Source organism: Hippopotamus amphibius, chromosome 3 (assembly GCF_030028045.1).
Source record: "Hippopotamus amphibius kiboko isolate mHipAmp2 chromosome 3, mHipAmp2.hap2, whole genome shotgun sequence".
Taxonomy (NCBI): domain Eukaryota; kingdom Metazoa; phylum Chordata; class Mammalia; order Artiodactyla; family Hippopotamidae; genus Hippopotamus; species Hippopotamus amphibius.
This window is the reverse complement of record NC_080188.1, coordinates 142,192,115-142,209,591: the sequence shown is the minus strand read 5'-3', so window position 1 is coordinate 142,209,591 and position 17,477 is coordinate 142,192,115. Positions and strand designations below refer to the sequence as shown.

Sequence of the window (17,477 nt, the reverse complement as noted above, 5' to 3'; positions counted from 1 at the left end):
GTTGGTGGGAGTGTAAATTGGTGCAGTCACTGTGGGAAACAGTATGGAGGTTCCTGAAAGAACTAAAAGTAGAGCTGCCATATGATCCAGCAACCCCACTCCTGGGCATATATCCAGACAAAACTATAATTCAAAAAGATGCATGCACCACAATGTTCATAGCAGTGCTATTCACAATAGCCAAAACATGGAAGCAAGCTAAATGTCCATCAATAGATGAATGGATGAAGAAGTTGAAGTTGTGGTACATGTATACAGTGGAATATTACTCAGCCATTAAACAGAATGAAATAATGTCATTTGCAGCAACATGGATGGAACTGGAGGTTATCATACTAAATGAAGTAAGTCAGAAAGAGAAAGACAAATACCATATGATATCACTTATATGTAGAATCTAAAATATGACAGAAATGAACTTATCTACAAAACAGAAACAGACTCACAGACATAGAGAAAAGACTTGTGGTTGCCAAGGGGGAATGGGGGAGGGATGGATTGGGAGCTTGGGGTTAGCAGATGCAAACTATTATATATATATAAATGGATAAACAACAAGGACCTACTGTATAGCACAGGGAGCTGTGTTCAATATCCTGTGATAAACCACAGTGGAAAAGAATATAAAAAAGAATGTATGTATGTGTATAACTGAATAACTTTGCTGTACAGGAGAAATTAACACATTGTAAATAAACTACTTCAATTTAAAAATAAAAGGAAAATAAAAAGGAGCCCACATATTCACTGCTCAACTGTGACCCAGTTATCTCATTAATATATGTTTATTGAACAGTAAAACTATATATCAGACACAGTTTACCTGTGGGTGATAGTGGTTAACAGGATACAAATACTGCCATCATGGAGATTACATTCTAGTGGTGATTTAATAGGTGATTCTTTTTAAAAAGTAAATAGACCTACACGATAATTTCAGATAATAAATCAGGGTAAGAGGAAATGAGGGTATATTTTGATATAGGGTGATCAGAACTGACTTCTTTGTGGATGGGACTTCCCTGGTGATCCAGTGGCTAAGATCCAGTGGCGGCATTCCCAATTCAGGGTGCCTGGATTCGATCCCTGGTCAGGGAACTAGATCACACATGCACACCACAACTAAGAGTTCGCATGCTGCAACTAAAGATTTCGCATGCTACCACTAAAGATTTCACATGCTGCAACTAAGACCTGGCACAGCCAAAATAAATAAATAAGTAAATAAATACATATTTTTTTAAAAACGACTTTTCTGTGGAGGTGACACTTCAGGAAAGAATTAAATGATACGAAAGATCATGGCAAGCAAAACCTGGGGAGCGTTCCAACTGGTGAGAGCGGTAAGTATGATGGTGAGGAGCAGGGAAAGCTTGGCACGTGAAGGGGGTCAGAGCACGCCACCCCAAAACATGCTCCTTTGGCATAAGCATAATTTTGAGCTGAAGACAACTGAGAAACAGCAGATGCAGGGAGAGCCGTCTTTCGTCCCCTCCTTGTGTCTCAGACAGGGTGTAAATTTCCCTTTGTAAAGATGTCCTTCTTCCCCTTTCCAAATCTGAATGGAGAGAATGACTCTGATCACTGGGCACAGTCTTTTTTTTTTTTTTTTAAAGGTAGCATTTAGTATTTTATTTATTTATTTATTTATGGCTGCGTTGGGTCTTTGTTGCTACACGTGGGTTTTCTCTAGTTGTGGCGAGCAGGGGCTACTCTTTGTTGTGGTGCGTGGGCGTCTCAGTGTGGTGGCTTCTCTTGTTGTGGAGCATGGGCTCTAGGCACTCGGGCTCTAGAGCGCAGGCTCAGTAGTTGTGGCCCATGGGCTTAGTTGCTTTGCAGCATGTGGGATCTTCCCGGACCAGGGATTGACTCATGTCCCCTGCATTGGCAGGCGGATTCTTAACCACTACGCCACCAGGGAAGTCCCTGGATGAGAATGAGTCAGCATAACAAACCTTACTAAAATAATGCTATCTTTCATTGGCTTCTCCTATATATTTACCTTCCCACAGTTTACCACCCCTAGAAGCCCAAACCCTTTTTTCTTTGTCTTGTCACTACCCTACAGTTTACTGCTCTTTGTGAAAATGGTATATGAGCTATGGTTCCAACCATTTCTTTGGGTCTTCACTTCTTTTCTGTGAAGGCTTCTGTATATATACATAATAAATCTTTTTCCTGTTAATCTGTCTTTTGTCAGTTTAATTAGCAGGGCCTCAGGTGCTAAGCATAAGAGACCAGGAAGAAAATAAACAAATGTGACCTAATTAAACTTAAAAATTTTTTGCACAGCAAAGGAAACCATTGACACAATAAGAAGACAACCTAATGGATGGGATAAAATATTTGCAAATGATATGACTGATAAAGGATTAATATCCAACATATAAAAATAGCTCATACCACTCAACTTCAAAAAAAGAAAAAACAAACAACCTGATTAAAACAGAACTCAGTAGACATTTTTTCCAGAGAGGAAATGCAGATGACCAATAGGCACATGAAAAGATTCTCAACATGGCTAATCATCAGGGAAATGCAAGTTAAAACCACAATGAGATATCACCTCACACATGTCAGAATGGCTATCATTAAAAAGAACACAGATTACAAATGTTGGTGAGGCTGTGAAGAAAAGGGAACCCTTGTACACTGTTGATGGACCCGTAAATTGGTACAACCACTGTGGAGAACATCATGGAGGTTCCTCAGAAAACTAAAAATAGAACAACCATGTGATCCAGCAATTCCACTGCTAGGTATATATCCCCAAAACCCAAAAACACTAATTCAAAAAGATACATGCCCCGTAGTATTACCAGCAGCATCATTTACAATTTGCCAAGATATGGAAGCAGCTGTGGAACGCTACTCAGTCATAAAGAAAGAATGAATTTTTTTGCCATTTACAGCAACATGGATGGACTTGAAGGGCTTTATGCTAAGGGAAATAAGCCAGATGGAGAAAAACAAATACTGTATGATATCACTTATGTGTGAAATCTAAAAAATACAACAACCTAGTGAGTATAATGAAAGAGAAGTAGACTCACACAGATATCGAAAACGAACTTGTGGTTACCAGTGGGGAGGTGGGAGGGGCCATGCAGGAGTGAGGGTGTGGGATGTACAAAGTGCTGAGTGTAAGACAGGCTCAAGGATGTATTGTACAACACGGGGAATATAGCTAACGTTTTGTAATAACTGTACATGGAAAGAAACCTTTAAAAATTGTATAAAAAATTTAAAAGATACGGAAACAAACAATAACGACAGTAGAGGAAAAAGTTTTTTCCCTTTCCTACACATTTAGGTCACTGCAAGAAGGGCAGTGAGGCTGGAGCCAAGTGAGAGAGCAGGAGAGGAGTTAAGAGCATTAAGCTGGTCCATTAGAGCATGAAAGACCTTATGTGGAGTCTGAAATCTATTCTAAGTGGACAGGGAAGCTCTTGAAGAATTTCAAGGAGGGAAGTGTATGTTTTATGGCAGCCTAAGGGGGAATGGCTCTCAAAGGGCAAGGGTGGAAGCAGTAAGATATTGCATTAGTCCAGGTGAGAGTTGAAGGATAGAGGCCTGGACTCAGGTGGTAGCTATGAAGGTGTTAAGAAGTAAGTTCCCATTCATACATGATGAAGTTCACAGATCTTGTTACACTGGATGTGGTGAGTGAGTGAAAGAAAAGAACCAAGACTAACTCCTAAGTTTTGGCTTGAGCAACTCAGCAAATGATATGGGAATGACTAGGGGAAAAGCATATTTTTGGTGTGGAAAATAGAGATCTATTTTGGCTATGGTAAACTTGAGATGCCTAGGGGACATTCAAGGGGAGCTGTTGAACAGGCAGTAGAATGTAGACATCTGGGGCTCTGAGAAGAAATAAATCTTAGAGCTACCACTGTACATGTGATAATTAAAACCATGGGCCTTGATAAGTGTTGAGGAGAGAATGCAGGTACAGTACAGAGAGAAGAGGGCTCAGAACAAAACCACGTGCAAGAGAAGAAAGAGACAGCAAAGAAGGGGTGGGGGAATGGGCTTTAGAAATTTGAAATAAAGGAGTATAAAATAGACATCTGGGTGAGAGGGAAAGTGACTTTACCAGGGCATGAAGTGAGATTGCTCCACGGAGCAAAGAACCACATTGAGATCCGTAGCCGTAATTTTAAAGCTGAAACTAGTCAGCGCTACTGAATGTTAAGCTAGCTATTTTCAGTTCCCGGGTGCCGGGTGCCGGGTGCCAGGTGGGTAGAGATTTGGTTTTACCCAGATCCAAGTTTTGTCTCCAAATAAGAAAAGTGAGGAGAGGGGCAAAGCAGTTGACGGTGTATGCGAGGGGTGACTATAATGATGGACCATAGAGAATAAGCTAGAGAAATGAAGAAGGAGAGAAACGAGGTTGACAATGAAAGTATCGGTGTCAACAACTGAATTTCTGGTGAGGCTGAAGGACTGATGAGGGGGAGACCTGGGGAGGTGGTGGGGATCTGAGAATGCGACGACTGAAGCAAAGCTTTCAGATGCAGGAAGCGATGCTTCATGAGAAGAGATCAAGGACCTCAGAGGCCTGGGCATTGGTGGGCTCTTTTGTTGGTCATGGAGTCACCAGTAGTGATGACAGCAGCTGTGCTAGAAAGGAATGTAGAAAATCCAGAGCTTCGGATCTTCAAAGAATGAGGGTGAGTGATGGGAGGCTGAAGGTTGTAAAATGAAGTTAGTGAATTCCAGAGTCTAATGGCACGTTCTCTAAAGAGCTGAAATTTTGTGGGAGCAGGAAGGGGAATTCGTTTTTTACATGAGAATGAAGAGCAAGGATATTTACACCATCTCCAGACATTGTGATACGTTGAATATGGAAAAGAATATGATTCACTTGGGAAGGATGCAGGTGTAGCAGTATACTCACAGAGGCTACTGGGAAGCACAGAGTAGGGAACACTCCGAGAATTATCTGAGAAAAAGGATTTTGCTGTGGGTTCCCTAGGACCTAAAAGTTTGGGTGCTTCAGGAAGGTTGGGCCAGTGAGGTGTGTACAGTGTCCTAGAAGGAGAAAACCCCAGTGATGTTGGATGACCTGGAAGCTTGGACTTTGTGGGTGACTAAGGTAAATAGCGATGTGACGCCTGCTGACCTTTGTCCTGGGGATCTCTAAGGAGGAGGTGGGTAATCAGTTCAGTTATAGCCTCTTTCTCTGGTTTGGACTCCTAGATAGTTTCCGATGGTAAGGCTGTAGGGGAACAATCTTACCAGGAGCTCCAAAAACATATTCCCTAGCCCTCCAGCTTCCTGCTGGTATTACTTCCTGCATTCAATATCCTGCTGCCTTACCATCCTGATTGCTCTCTACTGGTTACATTTTACTTTATCAGTATCATTGTTAGAATGTGTTTCTTAGAACCGATTATGATATTCTGAATGTGGGCTGGAAGTACAGAGTGCCCTTAAATTGTTACCTGCTTTGATTGAGATGCTATTCTTACATTCATCCACCTGTTTGTGTTTCTAAGTTCATGGTGAATAATCATTCTGGGACAGTTTTTTTTTTTTCTCAGAAACTGCTATTGTGCCAATTCTTCCTACAGTTCTATACTTGTAGAATCACACAGTTCTTAAGCAAGATGAGTTCAAGATATCATTCAATCTAACACTTTATATGTGGGAAACAGAATTCTAGTTAGAATAAGTGATGAGTATGATTTAATATATTTTAATTAAATACTTGGCTGGTTTAGAAAAACAAAAGATTAATGAAATCACTTGCAACTAGTCTCAGTTTAGGGGTATGAATCCAAATCTCTTCCTCTTGGACAGGTTCAGGCTGCTGTTTCAGGCAAAGGGATGTTCTCCTGGTGGTGGAAGGATTTACCTTTGCATAGTGGGATTTACCTATTGTCTTCATAGGATAGCTCAGGCGTGTGATTTGGAATCAGGGCAGCTGGTCCAGCCGCTTTATGGAAGCTGAACTGTCTTGCATTTTGATTTATTTCCTTTGCCCTCTTAGCATTTTTATCTGAAAGGTAAAATGGACAGTTAATCATGGATTTCATCCTGTCCTTTAAAAATTGCCCCACTCAACAAAGTACTTCTTTTCCACCTACTGTGATGACTTTTTAAAAAATATTTATTTATTTATTTTTAGCTGTGTTGGGTCTTCATTGCTGCACGAGGGCTTTCTCTAGTTGTGGAGAGCGGGGGCTACTCTTCATGTCAGTGCTCGGGCTTCTCATTGTGGTGGCTTCTCTTGTTGCGGAGCATGGGCCTTAGAGCACGCAGTCTTCAGTAGTTGTGGCTCTTGGGCTGTAGAGCGCAGGCTCAGTAGTTGTGGCGCACGGGCTTAGTTGCTCTGCGGCATGTGGGATCTTCCCGGACCAGGGATTGAACCCGTGTCGCCTTCATTGGCAGGCGGATTCTTAACCACTGCGCCACCAAGGAAGTCCTACTGTGACTTCTTAGTTGATATTTTTATCAGGGACACTGAGTATTTTCCCTGTCCCTTACTCTGACCACCATAATCTGACCCGGTCTATTCAGCAGATTTGGCTAAAGCCTGTTGCTTATAATTGCTGCTTGTATAATCACAAACCAAGTTATACATGGCACTAAAAATGCCACCTACCTTTAATAACACAAAATAAGAAAACATGCTTAAAGTGAACTTCATGCAGCCTATGACAACATTAAATAATAAACATTAAAAAATAGCAGCTTCTAATTATAGTTTGAAATTAAATTGAACATCTGATTGTGGTAGGAGGATGAAAATTTTCACCAAATCATTGTCAACGTAGGCTGGCTCAGTGAGCCTGCTTTTTGTTGCACAAGAGCAATAAAAACAACAAATTTAAAGTTATCTAAATTATTAAGCATCGACTTCTTAAATACTACAGTTGTAGGATAATTCAGGTACCTTGGTTTACTGAAAATCAACATTGCTTCCTCTCATTTCTCTCTAGAGAAATTCAGATAAAATCGCTTTTCTAATAGTCTCCTTGCTACACAAGGATGACAACCCACTTATCTAACTCCCATTGCCCTAGCCCTTCCATCCGCTCCATGCTTTGAGCTTGTATGGTATAATGGAATTAACTGGAACTAGATTTGAGTCATGGCCATGTCATACACTAGTTTAATGTTACTTAACTCCTTTGAGTCTCAGTTTTCTGTAAAAGGGGGACAGTGATACATATTTAATAGGGTTATTGTAAATATTAGTGAGAATTAATGTATAACGGGATGCTGATGGGTATATGCAAAGTAATTGCTCAATAAATACTAGCTATTTTGATTTCATGGAGTTTGAGAAGCAGATATTTTGTAAATTGCTCTTGTTTGAATAAGAACATTGGAAGAACTGACTCAACCCAAAATCTTCACTCTGTTTTTCTTTCAATAGAGGAAGACCCAATAAGGAAATCAACTCTTAAATCTTTTCCTGACTGAGAACACTATCGCACAGCATGGCTGCAAGTAAACAAAAGGTCTGGTGTAAATCTCCTTCTTCTGAAATAGTCAAGGCTTGTGGGATAATGGTTTCTCATTTGTAGCACTTGCTTATATTTTAACCCTATTTGGAGGTCCATCGGGTAGGACTTAAAGTATGGTCTCTTCCATTTCTTAAAGGTCAATTCTCCATTCCTCACAGATAATAGACTTTAATTCACCAGTTATTAAATCTAAAATGCTTGCCAGTAAGTTTGCTCCTGGGCGAATTCCACTTGGGGTCTCTCAGGTAAATAGTTTACAGGACAAACAGAGAAAAATTTGCACTGCTCTCCCATTGTTGACCATCGTCTTACTCATGTATCACTTTGTGACGAAATCTCTTAAAAACAGCATAAAATTATGTGCAGCTCTTATTGATCTTTCCTTGGCCTTTGCCTCTATCGTCAGGAATCTATTCTGAACTTAGCTACTGAGCTCCATATAGTTCCCAGAACTACTGAAGCTAATGCAGAACCTGTACTTTAATAGCATCATGAAAATCTGGGTCAATAGAGATTTAATTCAGTTGGAAGTAAAATGTAGTGTGATGTAGTCTACACCCTCCTTTTAAAGCGGCTCTTCCATCATGGCTTTACATCCTATCTCTCTGAGCTGGGTGCATGATCCCTTGCTTGCTAAGGAGATAAGCACACCTGTGTGCTGATACCATGATTTTATTATCAGGAATAACTGTAATTCTTACTGTAAAAACAGTCTTAGATCAACTTTAGAGAATCTGGTTTCACTTGTGTATTTATGAAAATTTAGTATATTAAAGGTGGTATTTCAAATCAAAGGGGAATAATGGAGTATAGAATAAACGTCATTGAGAGTATCAGTTATTATTTAGAAACAGAAAAGAAAGTTTACTTTTATCTCACAGCATGCCATAAAGTAAATTTTAATTGTTTAGAGGATTAAGCATAAGAAACTCTACTATGATGTGCTCAAGTAAAACAAAGACTATCTTAGTAATTTGGGGGAGGGAAAGGCACAAGCAAGACTCCAAACCTGGAAGCCACAACAAAACAGATAAACAGAAGTGTTCTTGTAAAATTAAGTGTTCATGATGAAAGTTATCATAAGTGAAATAAAAGATAAGAGGAAAACTGGGAAAAAAATATGTGCAACATATGTAACAGACAAGGGGATAATAATCATAAAACAAAGAGTTCATGTAATCCTTAATTAAAAAAAAAATGAAACAATAGGAACTGTGAAACCACAAAGGAAGAAATACAAATAGCCCATTTACTAAAAAGTTGCTAAAAGTCCAATTACAATGTATGGAACCAGTTCCAATGTGTATGGAGAGAGGGTTTTCCACACTAGCACCAACTAGCAATTCTCTGACACCAGCTGGATGTACAGTTCAACTCAATCTGACACTATCTACCTGGAGACAGCATCAGATCCCACAGGCCTCAGTCCCACAACACTGCCCCCCGCCTCAGATGCCAGTCACAGTCTCAGGTTGTTGCCTGTCTGACCAACTGGTTATAAATCATATAAATCAGAGTTTCCCATAGAGTCCCCTCCTTAGGTTTGATTAATTTGCTAGAATAGCTCACAGAACTCAGAGAAACATTTTACTTACTAAGATTTTTGGCTTACTATAAAGGGGTATAACTCAGGGACAGCCAGATGGAAGAGTTTTATAGGGCAAGGTATGTGAGAAGGGCATGGAGCATCCAAGTCCACTCCAGGTGAGCTACTCTCCCTTAATCTCCACATGTTCACCAACCTGGAAGCTCCCCAAATCACATCTTTCTGGGTTTTATGGAGGCCTTATTACGCAGGCATGCTTGATTACATCATTGGCCATTGGTGACTGATTCAACCTCTAGCTCCTCTACTCTCCCTGGAAATTAGGGGGATGGGACTGAAATTTCAACCCCTCCATTCAAGGTTGGTTCCATTGGCAACCAGCCCCATCCTTAGGTGATTCCCAAATGTCATCTTGTTACCTGAAAACTGGGTTTGTCTTTTGGTGGGTGTCAAGCCAAAAGACACAACCAAGTCAAAGAGTAGGAGAAGGAAGGATTTATTACTTGCAGCAAGTAAGGATAACACCTGGGATCTTTCCTAAAGCAGTGTCTCCTTTTTCTTTTTCTGCTGCATCCCAGTTATTGAAAACCCTAAAGCCCACCTCAGCCAGTTGGGAGGTTTGGGTTGGTAAGTCCTACCGTAATCATTTGAAGTTTGCAGCAAGTATCTGGAACACTCTGAGATATGAAATAGGTGTTTATTACTACTGTACTTCTTCGATGCTCAGGGCCTGGGGTAATGTATTGCCTAAGGCATTCTCCAATCCTCTCCAAAAAGGCAGAGGGGTTTTTAGAAAAGAATTCAAGTTAAAAGATGTTATTATAGTTTAATGAGCCGTTATTTGGCTGTTTCTCCAGGTCGCCTAGTTGGTATTGTAGCCAGACAGTATTACAAAAGAAAATAAGTTGGTGTTTTTTTTTATCATTGTGGTAAAGACATTGTTTCCAATGACTCAGAATGCACCCTAACAGGCTGTCCGAGGGGGCTGATATCTGGTTCCCCATATCCTCAGTTGAGGTTTTATCTCCAGCTATCAAGAGGTCTACAATAAAGGTTGGTGGAGACACAGATTCAGCTGTTCTTAGCCACTGAAAATTTCCTTGTCTAGGGAGTTAAGTTCTTTCAACAGATAGTTTAAAAGGGCACGCTTAAGTTGTCCAGGTATACCAAAGTGGTGCCCCTCTACAAATAATTCAGGTTACCAGGACCCCCTAATGAGAGTCAAAACTAGGAAGAGAGACACAGATTGTCTCACTGAGGCCTTTCATGATCAGGCATCCCTGATCAGCCTTAGGACTCTAAATCTTCAAAAGATTGCAGTAGGACTTACCACCTACACTTCCCAACTGATTGAGGTGGCCATTAGGATTTTCAATAACTGGGATGTGGTGGAAAAAGAAAAAGCAGACGCTGCTTTGGGAAATATCCCTGGTGTTCTCCTTACTTACTGCAAGTAATAAATCCTTCCTTTTCCTGCTCTTTGGCTTGGTTGTGTTACCCCAAAACTGGCTTTGCCTCTTGGTGGGTGTCAAAAGACAAAACCAAGCCAGAGATTGAAAGAAGGAAGGATTTATGACTTGCAGCAAGTAAAGAGAACACTGGGGATCTTTCCCAAAGCAACGTCTCCACAACAGCAAAATCGGGGAAGTTTTAAGCTAAGGGTACATGCATATTCATAAAGTGCCTTGAGCAGAGGAGAATCCAGCATAGAATTGGGGCAAAGGTCAACAGAGTCCAAGCTTAGTTGATTGAAGTCAGGAGGGTAAGAAAAAGTCAACATCATCATCCCTTAAGTTCCAGTTGATCTGTGGGTTGATCTGCTGGTTGAGCACTGAAGGCTAATCTTTACTTTTGGAACAAAACTGAGATGTATTATCTTTGCTATTGTTACTTCTCTTGCCTGATAACAGTTTTGTTTTTGCATTCTTTCATTCCCATAAGGTCATTAGTTGCTGAGACCAGTTCAAGGGCAAGCATTGTGGCCAAGCTTAGATCACAATATAGCTTAGGCCAAAAATGGCTTCTCTTACATCAAGTAAGCCACGCCTGATTCTCTTTCTCCAGGGACCCTCTACCCTATCTGCTTACAGTTGTGTCTTTTGGCTTGACACCTACCTAGAGGCGAACCCGGTTTTCAGGTAATAATCTCATTAACATAAACCCAGTTGTGGTGGAAAAAGTCTTGTTATGAGTAAAAAGACACCCATTTCACCTTCATGGTCTGAAGCAGTTTCAGGAACTGAAGAGAGGAGACCACATAATATGACAAAAGTTGCTTCCAGTTATGGCTCAGGAAATCCCAAGTGTTTTGTCGGCTGTGAGCTAGGATCCATGGATGAAGACCAAATACACTATATGAAAAACATATTTTGGTCATCTGAATGACCTGTAGGGGAGCAAAGTCTGCCACCCCAAAATGTCTCCTCAGTATGAAGTGTGTTGCAAACTGAAAACAGTCAAGACCCAGAAGACTCAGGAAGAAAGTCTGACTTTTCCTCTGTCTAAAGAATTTAGATAGAGGGCCTTTTCCAGGAAAGAAGCTGTTACCATAGACAACGATAGTATGAACTAGGTGTATAGACAGGGAGGAACCCAGCAAAGTTTATTAAATTCCTCTCTGTTTCCATCTCCATGTCAATTGTCTTCCTCCCCTTTGAGGTCTCAAAGCACCACCTGCCAACATCCACTTTTGTCGTTAGCTCTGAGGATGGTATTTAAGATGAGGGTTTCAACCATTTTGGAGTGTTACTCAGTTTTTCTGAGTCTACCTCATGTATACAGGTTGTTAAACTTTTGTTTGCTTTTCTCCTGTTAATGTGTCTCATGTCAACTTAATTTTTAGACCATCCAGAAAAACCTGGAAGGGTAGAGGAAAGTTTCTTACTCCCCGAGAGACCAAATATATACTTCTTATAAATCATAATATCACAGTTGTTCAACCAAGAATCAGGGAAATGTGAATCAAAATTTGGTTTTTCATGTTTATTTATAAATTAAAGCATAGGATATAGACATTATATAAAGGGGCCAATTAAAAAAAAAGATTGATACTATTTAGATTTAGCAAGGGCTTGAGGGAAAGGTCATTGAAAAGGGTTGGTAATGTCTATCAGTTTTATCTGTTGGGCCAGCAATTCTCCTTCTTCTCCTTCTTCTCCTTCTTCTCCTTCTCCTTCTTCTCCTCCTCCTCCTTCTCCCCCTCCCCCTCCCCCTTCCCCTTCTCCTCCTGCTCCTTCTCCTTCTCCTCTTTTTTTTTTAAAGATACTGCTGGGGTTTTTTGTTTTGTTTTGTTTTGTTTTTTAACTGTGTTGGGTCTTCTTGCTGTGCAAGGGCTTTCTCTAGTTGTGATGAGCAGGGGCTCCTCTTCATTGCAGTGCATGGGCTTCTCAGTTCAGTGGCTTCTCTTATTGCAAAGCATGGGCTCTAGGCTCTCGGGCTTCAGTAGTTGCAGCATGGGGGTTCAGTAGTTGTGGTGCACGGGCTTATTTGTTCCTCTGCATGTGAGATATTCCTGGACGAGGGATCAAACTCATGTCCCCTGCATTGGCAGGAGGATTCTTAACCACTGCACCACCAGGGAAGTCCCATAGCAATTCTACTTCTAAGACTCTATCTTTTAAAATTATTTTTCATAATAATTTTAATAATTTTTGTGAATTTTGTGAATAAAAATTCACAAACATCTCAAAAGTACTTAAATTCAACTCCTGATTTCCTGTTCTCAAATCTGATTTTTATTGTATCTCCTCTGTATCAGAAAATCGTGTCTCTATTGAATCTATTTTCATGCCAGAAAATCAGAATTAAAACACCTGCTCCTTGAAATAGAGACACAGACATAGAGAATGGACATATGGATACCAGGGAGGGAAGGGTCGTGTGTGATGAATTGGGAGATTGGGATTGATGTATACATTACTATGTATAAAGTAGATAACTAATGAGAACCTACTGTATAGCACAGGGAATAGCACAGGGAACTCTACTCAGTGCTCTGTAGTGACTAAATGGGAAGGAAATCCAAAAAAGAGGGGGGATATATGTATATGTATAGCTGATTCACTTTGCTGTACAGCAGAAACTAACACAATCCTGTAAATAAACTATACTCCAATGAAAATTAATAAAAAATGAAACAAAACAAACAAAAACACCTGCTTCTTCAAATTTTCTGTCTAATGCATCACCAAGTCCTATGCATTATGTCTTCAAAATGTTACAGAGTTCAAGTTTGTACTGCTCACCACATGACAGGCCAATCAATGGAGAGATGAGGTGCTGGGGAATGGAATAGCGACTTTATTTGGAAAGCCAGCAGACCAAGATCTGTATAGCAAACTAATGCCCTAAAGAACCATCTTGTCTGGGTTTCTTTTTTCTTTTTTTCCTGGCTGTGCTGTGCAGCTTGTGGGATCTTAGTTCCCCAACCGGGGATCAAACTCATGCCCCCTGCATGGAAGTCCTGTTGTCTGGGTTTCGGTGCTAGTTTTTTTTATGGTACAGAGATAGAGAGGTGAGGAGGTAAAGTGAAAAAGGCAATAAGTTGCTGTGGGTATTTCCTGGTTCAGACAAGACTCCAGAGGAGATGTATTAATATGCTTCCCTGCAGCCATCTACAGCTGGGCCTGGTCAGGATGTTTTCTGTGAGCTAGACAAAGATGTTTTAGCTTAACACTCAGGCATGGGGGCAGGGTTCCTGGAGATGGAACTTAATGTGTTTTAAGCTACAGGCAACCTTCCTTTAGTATTAACTTGCAGCAAGGGCAATAGAATACAAAGGTTAAAGTGAAAGAAACAGATCCAATATGGAGTCAGACTTGTTTCTCCCTATTACAATAAAATGCATTTGTTGGCCAACAGGCACATGAAAAGATGCTCAACATTGCTAATTATTAGAGAAATGCAAATCAAAACTACAATGAGGTACCACCTCACATTGGTCAGAATGGCCATCATCAAAAAGTCTACAAACAATAAATTCTGGAGAGGGTGCGGAGAAAAGAGAACCCTCCTGCACTGTTGGTGGGAATGTAAATTGATACAGCTACCATGGAGAATAGTATGGAGATCCCTTAAAAAACTAAAAATGGAACTACCATATGACCCAGCAATCCCATTACCGGGCATATACCCTGAGAAAACCATAATTCAAAAAGATATATGTACCACAATGTTCATTGCAGCACTATTTACAATAGCCAGGACGTGGAAGCAACCTAAATGTCCATTGACGAATGGATAAAGATGTGGCACATGTACACAATGGAATATTACTCAGCCATAAAAAGGAATGAAATTGAGTTATTTGTAGTGAGGTGGATGGACCTAGAGTCTGTCATACAGAGTGAAGTAAGTCAGAAAGAGTAAAACAAATACCAAATGCTAACACATATATATGGCATCTAGAAGAATGGTACTGATGAACTTAGTGGCAGGGCAGGAATAAAGGAATAAAGTAGAGAACAGACTAGAGGACGTGGGGTGGAGGGGGGAAAGGGGAGGCTGGGACGAAGTGAGAGAGTAGCATTGACATACATGCACTACCAAATGTAAAATAGATGGCTGGTGGGAAGCTGCTGCACAGTACAGGGAGATCAGCTGGGTGCTTTGTGATGACCTAGAGGGGTGGGATAGGGAGGGTGGGAGGGAGGCTCAAGAGGGAGCGGATATGGGGATAGATGTATACATATGACTGATTCACTTTGTTGTACAGGAGAAACTAACACAACATTGTAAAGCAATTATACTCCAATAAGAATGTATAAAAATATCCTGTGATAAACCATAATGGAAAAGAATATGAAAAAATGTCTGTGTATATATATATATATATATACACACATTTATATATATATATGAATCATATATATATATATGAATCACTTTTCTGTACAGCAGAAATTAACACAACGTTGCAGATCTACTATACTTCAGTAAAATAAATTTTAAAAAATCTGAAATCTGTCAATTTTTCTCCACTTCACTACCTCCATTTTAAAATTAACATCTTTGGACTTCCTAGGTGGTGCAGTGGTAAAGAATCTGCCTGCCAATGCAGGGGACATGGGTTCGAGCCCTGCCCTGGGAAGATTCCACATGCCACGGAGCAACTAAGCCTGTGCGCCACAACTATTGAGCCTGCGCTCTAGAGCCCGTGAGCCACAACTACTGAGCCCATCTGCCGCAAATGTTGAGGCCCACGCGCGTAGGGCCCGTGCTCCACAACAAGAGAATCCACTACAATGAGGAGCCTCCACACCTCAATGAAGAGTGGCCCCCGCCTGCAGCAACTAGAGGGAGCCCGTGTGCAGCAACAAAGACCCAACACAGCCAATAAATAAATAAACAAATAAATGTATTAAAAAAATAAATAAAATAAAATTAACATCTTTTACCGTATTAGGGCAATAGCTTCATAATTTGCATACTCTTATCCCTGTCTATTCAAATTCCTAAATAGTAAGAAAAGAAGAGGCAAGCCACAGACTGGGAGAATATATTTATAATCATATAACTGATAAAAAAATGAACCATATATCTGATTCATATCCAGAATATATAAAGAACTCTTACAACTCAACAATAAAACAAATAACCCAATTTTTAAAATGGGCAAAAGGTTTGAATAAACACTTCACCAAAGAATAAATATACAAGGCAAATGGGTATAGTAAAGAAAAGATGTTCAAAGACTGGAGAGCCAGAAATAAACCCCCATACCTATGGTCAATTAATCTTCAACAAAGGAGGCAAGAATATATAGTGGAGAAAAGACAGTTTCTTCAGCAAATGGTGTTGGGAAAGTTGGACAGCCTCATGGAAATCAATGAAGTTAGAACACTCTCTCATACCATACACAAAAAGAAACTCAAAATGGCTTAAGACTTAAATATAAGACATGACACCATAAAATTCCTAAAAGAGAATGTAGGCAAAACATTCTTGGATATAAATCTTAGTAATATTTTCTTAGATCACCTCCCAAGGCAAAAGAAATAAAAGCAAAAATAAACAAATGGGACCTAAGCAAACTTATAAGCTTTTGCACAGCAAAGGAAACCATAAACAAAACAAAAAGACAACCTATGGAGTGGGAGAAAATATTGGCCTACCTTCCAAAATGTACAGACAGCTCATACAATTCAGTATTAAAAAAACCCCAAAAAATCCAATCAAAAAATGGGTGAAAGACCTAAATAGACATTTCTCCAAAGAAGACATACAGATGGCCAACAGGTACATGAAAAAATGCTCCACGTTGCTAAGTATTAGAGAAACACAAATCAAAACTACAGTGAGGTGTCACCTTACACCACTCAGGATTTGGAGAAAAGGGAATGCTTCTACATTGTTGTGGAAATGTAAATTGGTGCAGCCACTGCGGAAAACAGTGTGGAGGTTCCTTAAAAAACCAGAAATAGAGTTACTATATGATCCAGCAATCCCACTACTGGGCATATATTTGGAAAAGATGAAAACTCTAATTTGAAAAGATATATGCTCTCCAATGTTCATAGCAGCACTATTCACCAATAGCCAAGATATGGAAGTAAACAAAGTTCCCACCATTAGATGAATGGATAAAGAAGATGTGGTGTATATACATATACAATGGAATATTACTCACCATAAAAATAACGAAATATTGCCATTTGCAGCAACATGGATAGACCTAGAGATTATCATACTAACTGAAATAAGTCAGACACATGATACCACTTATATGTGGAATCTAAAACAAAAAAATACAAATTTACAAAACAGAAGCAGATTCAGAGAGATAGAAAAGAAACTTATGGTTACCAAAGTGGAAAGGACAGGGGCGAAGGATAAATCAGGAGTATGGGATTAACAGATACACAGTAATATGTATAAAATAGACAAACAACAAGGATTTACTGTAAAGCACAGGGAACTATATTCAATATTTTGTAATAACCAATAACGGAAAAGAATCTGAAGCTGTACACCTGAAACTAACACAATATTTTAAATCAACTACAGTTAAATTAAAAATAAATAATAAAAGATGTTAAACATTATTATTCATTAGGGAAATGCAAATAAAAACCACAAAGAGATACTATTACACACCCAGTAGAATAAAATAAAAAGTCAGACTGTCCACAAAAAATTTAATCAATCAATCTAAGAAAGAAATGGAGAATTTTATTGGAGCTAAATTGAGGATAATAACCTGGGAAGTAGTCTTTCAGAAAGCTGAGGACTGTTCTGCCCATTAAATGTCAAATCACAGTTATATAAGTTTTTGAGACAGAGGGCTGTACATTAAATGACATGTTATTGACAGTTTACATGATCTAGATCTAGAGGTACAAAGTAGTGGGTCATGGCTCACTATGGCCTCCTAAGATCAAGGAAGGTTGTCTTCTAAGGAGTTGTGACCCTTGATGAGATTAAAAAGGAATGTTATCTCCTAAGGAGGTCTG

General features: G+C 39.7%; 1 long non-coding RNA gene across 2 annotated transcripts in view; it reads left to right on the top strand.

Moving 5' to 3' along the window:
• Positions 1-15,416, top strand: part of LOC130850448 (uncharacterized) — a 66,072-nt gene extending 50,656 nt beyond the window's left edge. Inside the window, exons 2-3 of one of the 2 annotated variants that reach the window (XR_009052896.1) lie at positions 7,391-7,475; positions 15,050-15,416. This is a non-coding gene — a long non-coding RNA (uncharacterized LOC130850448). Of the gene's footprint in view, positions 1-7,390; positions 7,476-11,091; positions 11,159-15,049 lie in introns of those variants that run through there. The other variant, XR_009052897.1, reaches the window with a different exon arrangement.
• Positions 15,417-17,477: the final 2,061 nt, after the last annotated feature.